General features: G+C 39.9%; 1 non-coding gene across 1 annotated transcript; it reads left to right on the forward strand.

Annotated features, from left to right (window-relative positions):
* The first annotated feature begins 13,881 nt into the window (after nucleotides 1–13,881).
* TRNAL-AAG lies at nucleotides 13,882–13,955 on the forward strand. The gene has a single exon. It is a non-coding gene; the product is annotated as a tRNA-Leu (tRNA).
* Nucleotides 13,956–14,936: the final 981 nt, after the last annotated feature.

Here is a 14,936-nt window from a genome sequence, read left to right on the forward strand (position 1 = left end):
GCTGAATGGTCCCCAGTAGTCACAGATCCACCTGCTGCTTCTCTGGCTACAGCCATGGAGCCAATTGCCAGCCTTAGATAGCTGCAGCTGCTAGCAAGGGAAGGGGTTGCAATTCCAAGGCTGAGCATGCTTGAACCTTGCAATGGTGGCACTAGGGGTTCTAAATCCTCAGCGCTGTCCCTAGGCAGCTGCAGACTCTGGAGTTAGGCGCTTCCCTCCTCTAGGCCATGGCTTTAAGTACCTGAGATGGCCATCACCTGCAGCAGAGGCCACCAATTCCCATGGACCCCTGCAGCTAGCACATAGTCGTGCAGCCTGAATGATTTTGGAGGCTGGAGTTCCAGGGGGTTCTCATCCCTGAGCAACAGCTCTGCAACAAGCTCACATGGCCCGCCTCCGCTGTGGGACCAGGACCCTGTGAAGACAATGGAGTTACCCTGTGTATAACCAGTTCTGTCCAAAGCCTGTTGAAGTAAGTGGGAGTCTTTCCACTGTCTTTAATGGACTGCGTATAGAAGCAAAGGACCCCATTCTAGACTCCAGGAGCAAAGTGCATTCTATGCTGCACTGGTTTACTGTTGTAACAGGAAGGTCTCACATGACCTAGAGGATAAGCAACACCTCCGACAGCACCTAACCTTTTCCGAGAGGCCTCCTGCCCAATTACTAAATGTAAACCTGCTTCGCTTACCAGGGCTGAAAAGATCAGGTGGTATGGTTACAAAAGCAAGGCACTTCTGAATTCAGTAGGAATTTTAGATGTGCACAGAACACAGACAGGACTGGTTCCCGCTTGGTTACAGAACTGCAGTCAAGTGGAACAATTTTCAACTTGTGTGACTGGAGGATATCTGGATCCATATTGTAAGACTGTCCTACATAAATGAGGAAAAGTTGAGGTGAGCTTGTTATTCTTTTCTTCCACTCTTCATTTCTGTGGGGAATTTGCCAATGCAATATCACTGTCTTCTTTTTAAACAAATAAAACTTTAAAAAATGGCAATGGCTGTTGAAAATAGCAATTCCAGTCCCAGTTAGCACTGGGAAGACCCCAGCATTTGTTGCTCAATTTTATCCTACTTTTTCTATAGCAAATTACAGTGGATCAGTATATTTGATTTGGGAGAAATGAAGTAACAGCTGCCCAAATTGAGCTTGAGCACTCCTGAATTTTCAGGGTGTTCAAATCTGGAAGGCATGTGCTAGATTCCCTTTCTGAATATTGGATAAATCTGGAAAGGAAAAGTCAATTTCTGCTTCCATGGCTCAGACATGGAAATCCTCCTGCATGCCTGGTACTGTACCTAAAGCTGCACAGGTCCTCTGGTAGAGCCTCCCCTCCCTTACTTTTCATTTTAACTTCTCCTGGTGGGGTCCACATACCTCCCCTGCTAGGCTTCAGATAGAGAGGCGCACTGTCCATTCATTCCACCCAGTTCCTTCCTTGGGGGCTGCCTGGCGAGGTCACACCAGCATCCCTAATCCAATCTGGGGAAGTCTTCTGAGGGTGATATCTGGGCCAAAGCCTTCTAGTCCTTGGGCATACTTGTTCCCCATTCACAGTGCCACCCCCTTCTAGCAGCCAGCTCTCCATTCACAGCAAGCTGCAGCACATGGGGTCTCAGCTTCCCTACTCTTTCCCCCTTCCTTTCCTATTGATAGCAGCCAAGAGAATGCTGGGAAATATAGTTCCGTCCCTGCTCCAGGGCTGGCTCTCTGGACAGGGAGCTGGCCAAGGAACTACAACTCCCAGGGCCCCTTGGGTTCTCAGCTCCCAAGTTGCCATGCTCAGATCGCTGATGCTCAGAGGCTCTGCTTCGGCTGCGCTGCGAAAGGGGAGGAAGCGAGTATTATGGGCCCCCTTCTGAGCTTGGTTCAGGCGCTTCGTGCCATGGTAAATCTGGTACTGGTCAAAAGGTATCAGCTCAATCAGCATAATGCTCCCCTAGGCCAGTAGAAAGTTGCCCCTCCTATGACTTCTCTTTTTATACATTGCAACAAACATGTTATGTATTACACTTCAGATGTTATGTATTACACTTCTTAGATACCACTCTTGTACCTTGTACCTCACAGTTTGGACAAAACATCTTCATCCATTATTCTGTCATTCCATCCCTATCTTATGAGGGGTCTCTGTGTGTCCCCCTGTACCATCTCTTAGCAATATGTTTAAATAGTTATTTGAGAGGTCTGTGTGTTCTTGTACTGTCCTCTCCGGTCAGGAATGTGCTTACTTGGTTAGCTGACAGCTAGTGTGTTACTATTCTGCCAAAGCCTACTTGTATTGTCCCAGATGAGAGCAGATGTCACAGTGGTTCATGGATTGAAATGTGGTCTCCGATGTATCTAGGGTGTGATCCATTAATTGCTCTGGAAAATTAGCATCAAGGCCTTAAACTGGCATGAGAAGTTGGCTGGGAGCCAGTGGAGGAACCGGAGCTTGGATCTGATGCATAGGTGCCGACTCCGTGGATGCTCCAGGGCTGGAGCCCCCATGGAAAAAAATTAGTGGGTGCTCAGCACCCATTGGCAGCTAGCCATTAAAAACAACAATGATTTCAATAACTCAACATTGTCCATTGCTTCTCTTCCATTAGTGATTTCCTTGAGCTAGGACATTTCCAACTTTAATTTCTCCTAATTAAAAAGATAACCAAAAAGTAGTAAACAACCTTTATTATTAAAAAAAATCAAGAAGTTTGCATTAATAATAACCTAATCCAAGTGAACTGCAATAGAAAACTTGGGTCAGATTGATCTAAGTGTAGGAATTCTGGAACAGAAGGGGAGGGTCATGCACACAACATTCAATCAAAGAAAACCATCAAAATATACAATATTAAATAAATCATGAGCCAAGACAAAATCTGGCCAAAAATAATAAGTATATAAAATGTATTCAACTTTTTAAAATGTACATGTATAGCAAGGCTCACTGTCATATAACTCTAGGAATAAATCCAGTCAGACTAGGCACACCAGAGCGGGAATAATTATTAAAAGATACAAATCCTTAATTTGGATGGGAGAGGAGGATTGGCTCAGAAAACTGCTTCCCTGTGGCATGCTGGAAAAGAGAATGCGAAAACAATAACAAAAGGAAAGTGTGGGAAAAGAGCAAAAGTATCCACTTTCAGCTTCACTGTTTAATGGGAATTGGTATTAAAGTATATACAGATGATGTAAAGTTGTGCTTAATAGACACTGAAGCTGGAAGCTGTTTTGGTCCAGTTCATGTGCCTGCCAAAGTTCTCATTATTGCTCCTTAGGTGGTTCCATTTGTAGTTTATTGAGAATGTTGTTGTCTTTTATAAGTTAGTAAGGTTCTATCTGTAATTTATTCTGTTTTTTTCTTTTTTTTAAACAGTTGGCGATTTTTGATAATGAAGTACTTCACTCTTTTCATTAAACTTTGTGAATTCAGCATCAGTTTACAAACTCTGTATCTCTTTTTACAAGAAAGTTTCAAGACATTTCTGTCTCCATTTCTGCTACCTCTTGCCTGTGTTTTTGCAAACATGAATTTTTGTTGTTTTTTGCACAAACCAAATGAAAGCCCAACTATTCTCTGGCTTGGAATAATGTGTAAAACTTTTCTACAGTCTACTTCAGAAGAATGGTTTGGGCCTTCTTAAGTCTTTCATTTAGTGGGAAGATGAAAGATTTTTCTGACTCACTGTAGTCTGATCAGGGTATTCAACCAATAAACATATATGTTTAACTATATTTTTGTTGACATTTCACGTCCTGTGTTCTGTTGATTTTAAGGTGACAAAGAAATGTCTGCAGAGATCTAATACATCTGGCAGGAGGCAAATGGTGTGCTAGGAAGTACTTGTATGTCAATGGATCCGCTAGAATTGTCAGGATTTTTCAGAGTTTGTGTTTGAGGAGGAATCTAGAAATCAGCTACTGTGATAAATGAAAGGGGGCGTAGCTGCCTTTTACGGACCCAGCCAGCCAGTTAGCTATAAAATCCCTCTTAATAGCTGTTCTCTACTTGCTTTACCTGTAAAGGGTTAAAAGAAGTGAGTGGGCACCTGGCCAGGAGAGCCAATGGGAAGGCTAGAACTTTTAAAAATTGAAACAAGACTCCCCTTTTGTCTGTCTGTGGTTGTTCTCCTGGAGCGAGGGGACAGGGCAGAACTATGCTGTAAGAAGCTTGGGGCCAGGTATGTGAAAATCATCAGGATCATACCTAGAAGCCACTCATTTAAAACCCCAGATATGTAAGTAGATCAGGAAATGTCTAGGAAGACGCGATTAGGTTTATCCCTTTCATTTCTTTGTGGCTTGTGAACTCCTCTGTGCTAACCCCAGGTGCTTTTGTTTTGCTTGTAACCTTTAAGCTGGACCTCAAGAAACTATCCTTGATGCTTAATCTTTGCAGCTGCTCTTTTAAAATCTATCAATAGCCTAAGTTCCCAGATATATTTTCTTCCTTTTGTTTTTTAATAAAATTTACATTTTTTTAAGAACAAAATTAAATTTTGTGTCCTAAGAAGTTTGTGCACATGTTGTTTAATTAGCTGGTTGCAACAGCTGATTTCCTTTGTTTTTCTTCTCAGCTCTTCCCTGGAGCAGGGGTGAAAGGGCTTGAGTATACCCTGCAGGAAGGAATTCCCAAGTGTGCCTTCCTGGGCTCTCAAAGGGGTTTTGCACTTGGTTGGTGGCAGCATCTACCAATCCAAGGTCAGAGAAAAGCTGTAACCTTGGGAGTTTAATACAAGCCTGGAGTGGCCAGTATTAATTTTTAGAATCCTTGCGGGCCCCCACCTTCTGCATTCAAAGTGCCAGAGTGGGGAATCAGCCTTGACAGGTACGAAATCTAACTTGTGAAGAAATTAGGTGAATTTGTTAACTAATTCTTGACATGTCTGATTTATTTCATATTATCATCAATATGTAAATGTCACTGTTGCAGGACTAGCTGCACCTCTGCCCCCTTTTGGATCCCTTATGAGTGCCCCCCCACAGTTGTTAGGCCTCATGCCTTTACATATCTCAGGGTGGAATTTCATAATTCTCTCATTCCTAGACTGGGACGTGGGCTGCAGTACCTCATGTATCAGCTGTGATTACCCTCCAGGTCTGACTGAGTTTGAGCACCTGCAGTTCTTCCTTTTGCAAGTCTAACCGGAGCTACACAGGCACAAAACAGCCTTCATAAAACAACAGTATTGTTTATTTAGCAGTAGGAGCAAAACTTTTAGAGAAAAATAATTTTAAAATTCACTTTCTACAAACATCTATCTTACCTAAAGCCGTACTACTATCCTGTGAATGGTTTCCTAGGCTGACCTAGCTTCTCCAGACACCCAAGCAGGGTCCTGTGTTTCAGTCTGGGCTGAGCAACTACTGCCTGTCTCTTGAGAGTGTGACCCTCTTTTAATCCTGCCAGAGTTATTTCATTTTTCTGTTTTGGGGGCCTTTTCCTGTCCTGATGAAAACCAGTTTTGTTGGTTGAGTGAAGATGGAGGCTAAATCAGCAACTAACATTGCTGGCACTGTCCCTTAACAACTCTGAGGTGTCTGAGACGTGGCTATCTTGACCCATTCTCTTCCTTCCTGACTGTTCTTCTAGACAGATTCCTGCTGAGTTAAACTAATATAGTCATACAGAAAACACTAGTAGCCAGGACAACACATAGTATTAATAAATTGACACAGGGCAGCTCCAAATCCATCATAACAGGGTTATCTTTGAGTCTTTCTATTGACTTCAGTGGACACTGGATCAGTCACTGAAATAGGAGCATCTTACTAAAATTCAGTGTGAAAGGTGCTTAAGGAACCATGAAGAGGAATAATTTTTATTATTATAGTCAAAGAATTTGTTGAGAAATCAAACATCCAAAAGATTAAAATAAATAATTATGAAGTTGGAGGGTCATTCTCAAACTCTAAAAGACCTTTGGTGAAAACTCAAGAGAAAATTCCATCATCTTGAATTTGCATTAAAATGTCCAATTTTAATCCAGATTTCCAATTTTTTTCTTACCTTCTGTAAGAAAATAGATTTTTTTTCTAGTATTTTGAGATTTAGGTCATAATCATCTTAAGTATCTTCTAATGAATGTAAAGAATATCTCACAACAGTTCACTGTGACTTCATTGCTGCATTTTGAGTATAAGTAATGAGTTTCCCTGAAAAAATGTTCCCATTCAGGCACCTGAATTGAAGAAGTTAATATATTGAATTAGATGTGTGGTAATTTTTTTTAGCTAGACTTACTGTTACAATAGCTCCCTTAAAAAAATTTCCACTGACTTTGTAACTAAAATAATGTTCCTGCAGTTTTCCCTAGTTATTCCTACACATAAAGAATAGTGCAAATAGTTAGAATGCTATCTCGTTATCAAAGATAAAACTGGAAACATTTTAAAGGAAAGAAATATACATTTTTGAAATAGTGAATTCTAGTAAATGTTTCTGTGGATAATGGAATCTAGTTTTAAACAACAGTAAAATCACACAACACCTTTAAAATGGCTAATATTCTGAAAATGGCCATTTCTTTTCCTAGGAATTTTAGTAAAGGGAGGGAAATCCCATTTTGTATATGGCATGGGTCTAAAATTTCTATAGTACAGCAGGAGTATCTCACTAAAGAGAGCTGGCAAATGGAACCCCAGCCCTCTGCAGACTGTGTGCAGTCAGGCTGTCTGCCAGCCAATGAGCATGAGGGGGTAGGAGAGGCATAGATCTTTACTATGGAAGAGTGTGCATAAAACAGCTGATCACTTCATGTGCCTAAAAAACCAGATTTCAGTATAGCACCATGGGGAAGGGAATGAAGGTGGGGAAAATTTTGTCTGTGTGCTTCTACTCCCAACTCTAATCTCAATAAGATGATATTACAATGAGCTGTTTGTCTTCAGCTAGTGGAACCCAGAGAGGAAGGAGAAGAGCTAGAACAGATTCATTAGATAGATAGATAGATTATTACATTAGATTTTAGATACTAAAGGATTGGCATCAGCCTGATTTTTGGGTAAGATGTACCGTAAGTCATACATTGACCTGGGTGTGTGGCTGGTCCTATGGGATCAGAAGAACCTTTTATTTGAAGAGATTGGTTTTAAAGAACCACTCATCTCTCAGTCCAGTGTTTTTGGTGGTGATATAAGAACTAGAATGCCTAAAGACACTGCTTTTATGACTTCTTGTTAGCCAATGTGGTAAAACAGAAGTTTACTTCTGTTGTTGGTTTGGTATATCCTATGGGGAATTAGTCACCAGTCTTGGGGTATATCTGCCCTATTTCTCAGCAGTTTGTCCTGAATTTGGCATCCTCAGTTGTGACCCACTGAGGCATGGTTACAGTGACATATTGAAAGAAGTTTTCAGCCATAATCTGGAGAAGAGTATGTGGATTATGTGCATGGATTCTTAGTCCATTTAATATATATAAACCCATTTTCTACAGCAACTTCATAACTTTAATTATATGTTAAATAATGTACATCTTTGAACAGCAGGTAGAGCTGTGGCATTCAATTGAGTGTGTATGGTATGTTTTTGTGCTCATTAAAGTCCCAGATCATCTAAGCATAGTAATTGTTCTGAGAGGATTTGAGATATGGAAAAAAATCATCCTTCACAACCGATGATTTATTGAAGACTGATACTTTGCCTCCCCAGAGCCTCACAATCACATATTCCATCCACTTCTCCACTATAGGAAATGTTTATTTGGAACCACCAGATGTGAATAGAATTGCCAGTTCAATTTCTTTAAACATATAAGCAGTTAGCTCTTAGGAAATTCTTTTTGTCAACCGTGACGTAACTGATCCTATCAACTGATAGAAACTGATCCTATCAAAGTCCTTCCTCATAGACTCATAGATTTTTAAGACCAGAAAGAACTATCATGATCATCTAGTCTGACCTCCTGTACATCGCAGACCACAGAACCTCACCAATCCACTCCTGAAATAGGCTAATAACTTCTGGTCTTGATTTAAAGAATTGAACTTATGGAGAATCCACCACTTCTTTTACTTCAAACCAGCAAGTGACCTGTGCCCCACACTGCAGAGTAAGGCAAAAGAAGAAGAAAACAGGGATCTGCTAATCTGATCTAGGAGAAAATTCCTTACCAACCCCAAATTTGGTGATCAGTTAGACCCTGAGCATGTGGGCCAGGCCCACCAGTTAAATACCTGAGAAAGAATTCTCTATGGTAACTCAGAGCCCTCCCTATCTTGTGTCCCATCTCCAACAATTAAAGATATTTGCTAATCACAGTCACCAATGGGCCATATGCCATTGTAGGCAATATCATCATACTATACCCTCCCCTCCAAAAACTCAAGCCCAGTTTTCAAATAAGTTCGAGTTTTTTGCTCCCGCTACTCCCCTTGGAAGTCTGTTCCAGAAATTTGCAGCTGTGATGGTTAGAAACCTTTGACAGGTTTCAGAGTAGCAGCCGTGTTAGTCTGTGTCCGCAAGAAGAAAAGGAGTACTTGTGGCACCTTAGAGACTAACAGATTTATTAGAGCATAAGCTTTGTGAGCTATAGCTCACTTCATCGGATGCATGCAGTGGAAAATACAGTAGGGGGATTTTATATACACAGAGAACATGAAACAATGGGTGTTACCATACACACTGTAACGAGAGTGATCAGGTAAGGTGAGCTATTACCAGCAGGAGGGAAAAAAACCCCAACCTTTTGTAGTGATAATCAAGGTGGGCCATTTCCAGCAGTTGACAAGAACCTGTGTGGAACAGTAGGGGGGAAAAATAAACATGGGGAAATAGTTTTATGTAATTTCAAGCCTAAACTTATTGATGGACAGTTTATATCCATTTGTTCTTGTGCCAGCATTGGCTCGTAACTTAAAAACTCCTCTCCCTCCTGGGTGTTTATCCCTCTGATGTTTTTATAGAGAGCAATCATATCTCCCCTCAGCCTTCATTTTGTGAGGTTAACCAAGCCAAGCTCCTTAATACTGCTCTCATAAGGCAGGTTCTCCATTCCTCTGATCATCCTAGTAGCCCGTCTCTGCACTTATTCCAGTTTAAATTAATCTTTCTTAAACATGGGAGAACAGAATTACACACAGTACTCCAGTACTTTGTATAATGATAATAACTCTTCCCTATTTCTACTGGAAATACCTCACCTGCTGCATTTTAGGATTGTGTTAGATTTTTTCATTGCCACATCACATTGGCAGCTCATAGTCATCCTGTTACTGTCCAATACACCCCTGGCTTTCTCCTCTGTCACTTCTAGCTGATACATCCCTAGTTCATAACAAAACATTTTGTTGTTAGTTCCAAGTGCATGAACTTGTCCCTTGCACTACTGAAATTCACTCCAGTTTTTGCAGTCTTCCAGATCTTCTTGTATGATATTCCGGTCCTCCTCCGCATTGGCAAGACCTTCCAACTTTGTATCATCCGCAAATTTTATTATCACACTCTCAAATTTTGTGTGAAGGTCATTAATGAAAATGATAAATAAGATTGGATCCAAGACTGATCCTTGAGGGATTACTATTAACCTCCCTCTAGCCTGACAGAACACCTTTCAGCATGACCTGTTATAGTCTCCCCTTTAATCAGTCCCTTACACATTTTTCGATTCTTGTATCAATCCCCATCTTCTCCAATTTAATTAATAATTTCCCATGTGGAACTGAATCAAATTCTTTACTGAAAGCCAGATAGATTTACTGCATTTCCTTTATCTAGAAAATTGGTTATCTTCTCAAAGAAAGAGATCAGGTTGTCTGGTATGATCTACCTTTTGTAAAACCATGTTGTATTTTATCCCAGTTAACATTTACCTCTATGTCCTTAACTACTTTCTCTTTCAAAATTTGTTCTAAGACCTTGCATACAATTGAGGTCAAACTAACAGACCTGTAGTTTCCCACATCACTTGTTTCCCCCCTTTCTTAAATATGAGTACTATATTGCAATTCTTCAGCATGGGGTATGACCCCCAAGTTTACAGATTCATTTCTCCCATAGTCTCTTTCTAAGTAGCTGGTTCCAACGAGTTACACCCACACAAGAAAAAGAAAGTATTGCATGCTGCCAAATCGTTATTGCACTAAACGAGTGAGGGATGGTAGCAAGGGTATAGTTGCCATAAATGCTGCATGGATGAGATTATCAAAAGCATTCAGCATTGGCCTTTTACTATTCACTTAAATGGATGAGACTTATGCCAACACTATACTAAAGGCTAGTCTACACTATACAGGCTCTGCCGATACAGCCATACTGGTATAGCTAAGCTGGCAGAGTCCCGTAGTGTAGACAGAGCGTATGCTGACAGAAGGAGTTTTTCTGCTGATATAATAATATCAACTCCCTGAACAACATTAGCTATGCCAACAAAAGCACTCTTCTGTCAGCATAACTGTGCCTACACTGTGGGCTTTGTTGGCAAAGCTATGTTGGCTGCGGGTGTGGCTTTTTCAGACCCCTGATTGACATAGCTATCTATCTTGACTTGGGCAATCCAAGTTGCACAGCAAGTATGACGTGCCTATGGAAATTATGAACCCCTTAACAACTTTGATTCCTTGATTATTTATGTAGCTTTAAGCTGTTTCTAATGAAAAGAGAAAAATCTCATTCTGAGCCGTACAAACTTTAAATGGACCAATGCCTTTAAAATTAATTCCTTCATCTGTCATTCCATAATTCTAGCCCAAGATAAAATGATAGCATGGAAATAGCTTAAAACATTTAATTTATCATTTAAATGCAGTAAAAAAAAATAAAAATCCAGACTGCATAAATATATTTAAATCTGACTGTGCTTGTCACCCTAAGAACTTTAAACTTCTTTTCTCCCATTTTTACTTGAAAATCCATAGATAATTAATCAGTTCTAGCAATTAATGAACCCCTAAGGTAAGTAAAAATGTAATGGCTTGTTCAAAGTCCTGCATTTTATAATTTAATACATCTTTATAGCTAAAGAATATTTCTTCATTGTAAATATTTCAAAAGATTTAATGCTACTATAAAATATACACTGCAATGGTATTGGCCCTAAAGATCTTATTTTAATCATCTTCATATTCCTTACATTTACTTAAATTATGATTTTACAGTCTGACACATATATCTAATGAATTAAAAAGATCAGTTGCTAACCCATTTGGAAAATATAAATCCACAGCGTTTACCTCTAATCATGTTAAATTACCTTGACCTGTAGGTTGTAAATACTAATTTAATTTATATTGAAGAAAAGGAAATTAGGAACATTTTAACATTGTCTTTATTTTCCATGCATGAAGAATAAGATATATTTAAGAACTGACTTGGGAGAGTACTTGAAATATATTTTTATGACTGTTTCCGTAAATAAAATATTGACTTCACTTTGCCTGTGTTTGTGAATTAAAAATAAATGTTTGCTTTCCATAAATGCGTTTGCAGGCAGGCAAGTACTCCTAAACAACATGTTATAAGCAAATATGGAAGAATATTCACGGAAAATGTGGACTCATAGACTCAAGCATTCACAACAGAAAACTGATTCTAAACACTACATTAATCTAATCAGGGAATAGAGGCAATGCCATGTGACCTATATATCAAAAGAAACCAACCCACCAAATTTCAGATAACGAACACTCTCAATGAACTCTTTGTGAACGATCCATTAACCAAGAAATATTTACGGAAATTATTCAACAAATAATTTTGAAAACAAGTAACTTAGAAAAATAATTAATTGATAGTCGGCAATATGTAAAGAAAAAACAATTAAACTAATTGAATAGATTATTCATGTTGAATTATTCACTCAGCTGTAAATAAAAATATTTTAGTGTTATCATATATAATCCAGGGATTACCAAGGGCATAACATACATTAATTAAGCTTCACTATACCAGTTTTACAGATGGACAAACTTGAGATATTGGGAAGTGAAGTAACTTACCCCAAATCAGAGAGCAAGCCGCGGACAGAGCCAGGAATATAAACAAGGATTCCTGACTATCAATACTGCTCTCTGATCATTAGATAATGTTTCCTGTTAGGATTTCCATTGATGGTAATGTGAGGAGGGGAAGCATAGGTTTGTGGCTCAAGCATAGGCGTATGCCTGAAATCTGCTTTTATTTTTGTCCCTGACTTTGTGACTGACACAAAGGAAAGGGAGTTTTACCCTGGACTTCCAAAGGGACCAGAAATAAATCTATGCTGAGCTCTTTTGAAAATCCTATCCTGTGCAATCTTATGTAAGTCATTTAATCATGCTGGACCTCTGTTTCCCCATAGGTAAAATGAGGATAATAAGATATATTACCAAGAGAATAAGTTTATTAATATTTAGAAAGGACTTTGATATCCCCAAGGTATTATATATCTGCAATAATAATATTGTTGTTATTATTATACTGGGCTAGATTCCTTTTTCCTTGGGAAGAATGGGTCATATTCTGCTCTAGGACCTCGGCCTAGCAAAGTAACTAATTACATGCCTAACTTATATGTATAGGCCCAGTCCAATTTCCTAAGTCACTTTCTACATTTGCATCAGTAAAATGTGGAGGAGTTATGTATGAGGTTGGGTAACATATCTACAGTAATATAAATAGTGTGTGTATGGTACAATGCAACCACCACTTAAAAGACACATTGCTTATATTTTCTCTTCTCCCTCATGTACCCTGTGGTGTTTCTAGTTTTGCATTAGAATATTATTGAGTGTGAGATCTGATTTAATTTTTAAATCACAAAATATTTAAATTCAGATAGTAATTTCAAACTCCTATCAGCCTATGACCTTTATTATAATAGTGATGAAATTTATGAAGCATGCTTCATTACCTTGATTTATTGCACCATGATGAAATTCATGATTTGAGATTATAATAATGCTGCGAGATATTAAATGGGAAAAATACATGTGAAAACAAAGTTATTGGTCTGATTGAAACCACTCAAAACACAATAAATTCACTTTAAAGGAAAAACACCATCCTTAGCACACATTATAGTGTCTAGACCATTTAATGTGTAAAAAATGTAATACTGCCACACTGCAGGGCTCCATAAAATATCTGGGCATAAAATAGTAAGCCAGCATCAAGGTTTTGCCTCAGTTCTGAATCTCATGGCTTTTATGTGTTAAAGTCACCCCATAGGCTCTCGCTGGGGGTAGCACATATAAGTGAATATCAGAACAGTTATGGAATGTTTCTGGTTAACTCCAGATGGGAGGGGGACACGGAAACTCAAATGGAAGAAGTCCCCTGGTTTGTGGGATCTGGCAGCTTCATCTAATAGTAAGATGCTGCAATGGAATTACATTTTATTGTAACGTGCCTTAACTACTTGCCTGCTTATGTGATTTTGATAGCACTCAGATACAACATGATGGATGGACAGACAGACAGATGAGGACAGGACTGGTCTTACTGCACTTGATGTCATCCAGTGGGCCCTAGAATTCTTTTGTACTGGCTCATAAGATGATCCTGTCAAATCCCAGAAACGAGGAGCCTTCTCTTTCACTTGAGTTTCTCTGGCCCCTTTCTCTCTGAAGATGAGTAATCACAGAGGTCCCATTATTATTCTGAAAAAAAAAATTCTGATAGTGAACTGGAAGCCATGCAAAGCACTGGGCTGAGTTGTACTTGTTGTTCTGTGTTGCTCAGAAGATGAACTGCCACATGGTGAACCATGGTGCTTTCTCATAGTGTTTTCTGTCATCTCAAGGTAGAGAGCTGCAGTATCTGGACAGGATCAAGTTATTAATTGACAGGAAGAGGAGAGCAGTCTTTTGGCCACTGAAAAGGTTGTAGAATCCATATCTGTCTAATGAGTCCATTGGTGTATCCAGGAGGAGTAAGCATTCCAGAAGGACCCTTAAACTGAAAATGTTGGCCAGCTAGCTCAGCTGGTTAGAGTGTGGTGCTAAGAACACCAAGATCATGGGTTCAAGCCCTATGCTGGCCATTCTGTGTGCTGGGTGGAGAGGGTGGCTTCTGCTCTTTTGCGGCCAGTTTTGTTCAACATCTTTATTAATGATCTGGATGATGAGATTAATTGCACCCTCAGCAAGTTCGCAGATGACACTAAAATGAAGGGAGAGTTAGATACGATGGAGGGTAGGGATAGGGTCCAGAATGAGCTAGACAAATTGGAGGATTGGGCCAAAAGAAATCTGATGAGTTTCAACAAGGACAAGTGCAGAGTTCTGTACTTAGGAAAGAAGAATCCCATGCACCACTACCGGCTGGGGACTGACTGGCTAAGCAGCAGTTCTGCAGAAAAGGACCTGGGGATTACAGTGGATGAGAAGTTGGTGTGCCCTTGTTGCCAAGAAGGCCAATGGCGCATTGGGCTGTATTACTAGGAGCATTGCCAGCAGATCGAGGGAAGTGATTATTTCCCTCTATTCGGCACTGGTGAGGCCACACCTGGAGTATTGCATCCAGTTTTGTTCCCCCCACTACAGAAGGGATGTGGACAAACTGGAGAGAGTCCAGTGGAGGGAAATGAAAATGATTAGGGGGCTGGGGCACATGACTTACGAGGAGAGGCTGAGGGAACTGGGGTTATTTAGTCTGCAGAAAAGAAGCATGAGGGGGGATTTGATAGCAGCCTTCAGTTAACTGAAGGGAGGTTCCAAAGAGGATGGAGCTAGGCTGTTCTCAGTGCTGGCAGATGACAGAATGAGGTGCAATGGTCTCAAGTTGCAGTGTGGGAGGTCTAGGTTGGATATTAGGAAACACTATTTCACAAGATGGGTGTTGAAGCACTGGAATGGGTTATCTAGGGAGGTGGTGGAATCTCCATTCTTAGAGGTTTTTAAGGCCAGGCTTGACAAAGCCTTGGCTGGGAAGATTTAGTTAGTGTTGGTCTTGCTTTGAGTAGGGGATTGGACTGGATGGCTTCCTGAGGTCTCTTCCAATCCTAATATTCTATGATTCTATG

Source organism: Chelonia mydas, chromosome 4 (genome assembly GCF_015237465.2).
Source record: "Chelonia mydas isolate rCheMyd1 chromosome 4, rCheMyd1.pri.v2, whole genome shotgun sequence".
NCBI lineage: Eukaryota > Metazoa > Chordata > Testudines > Cheloniidae > Chelonia > Chelonia mydas.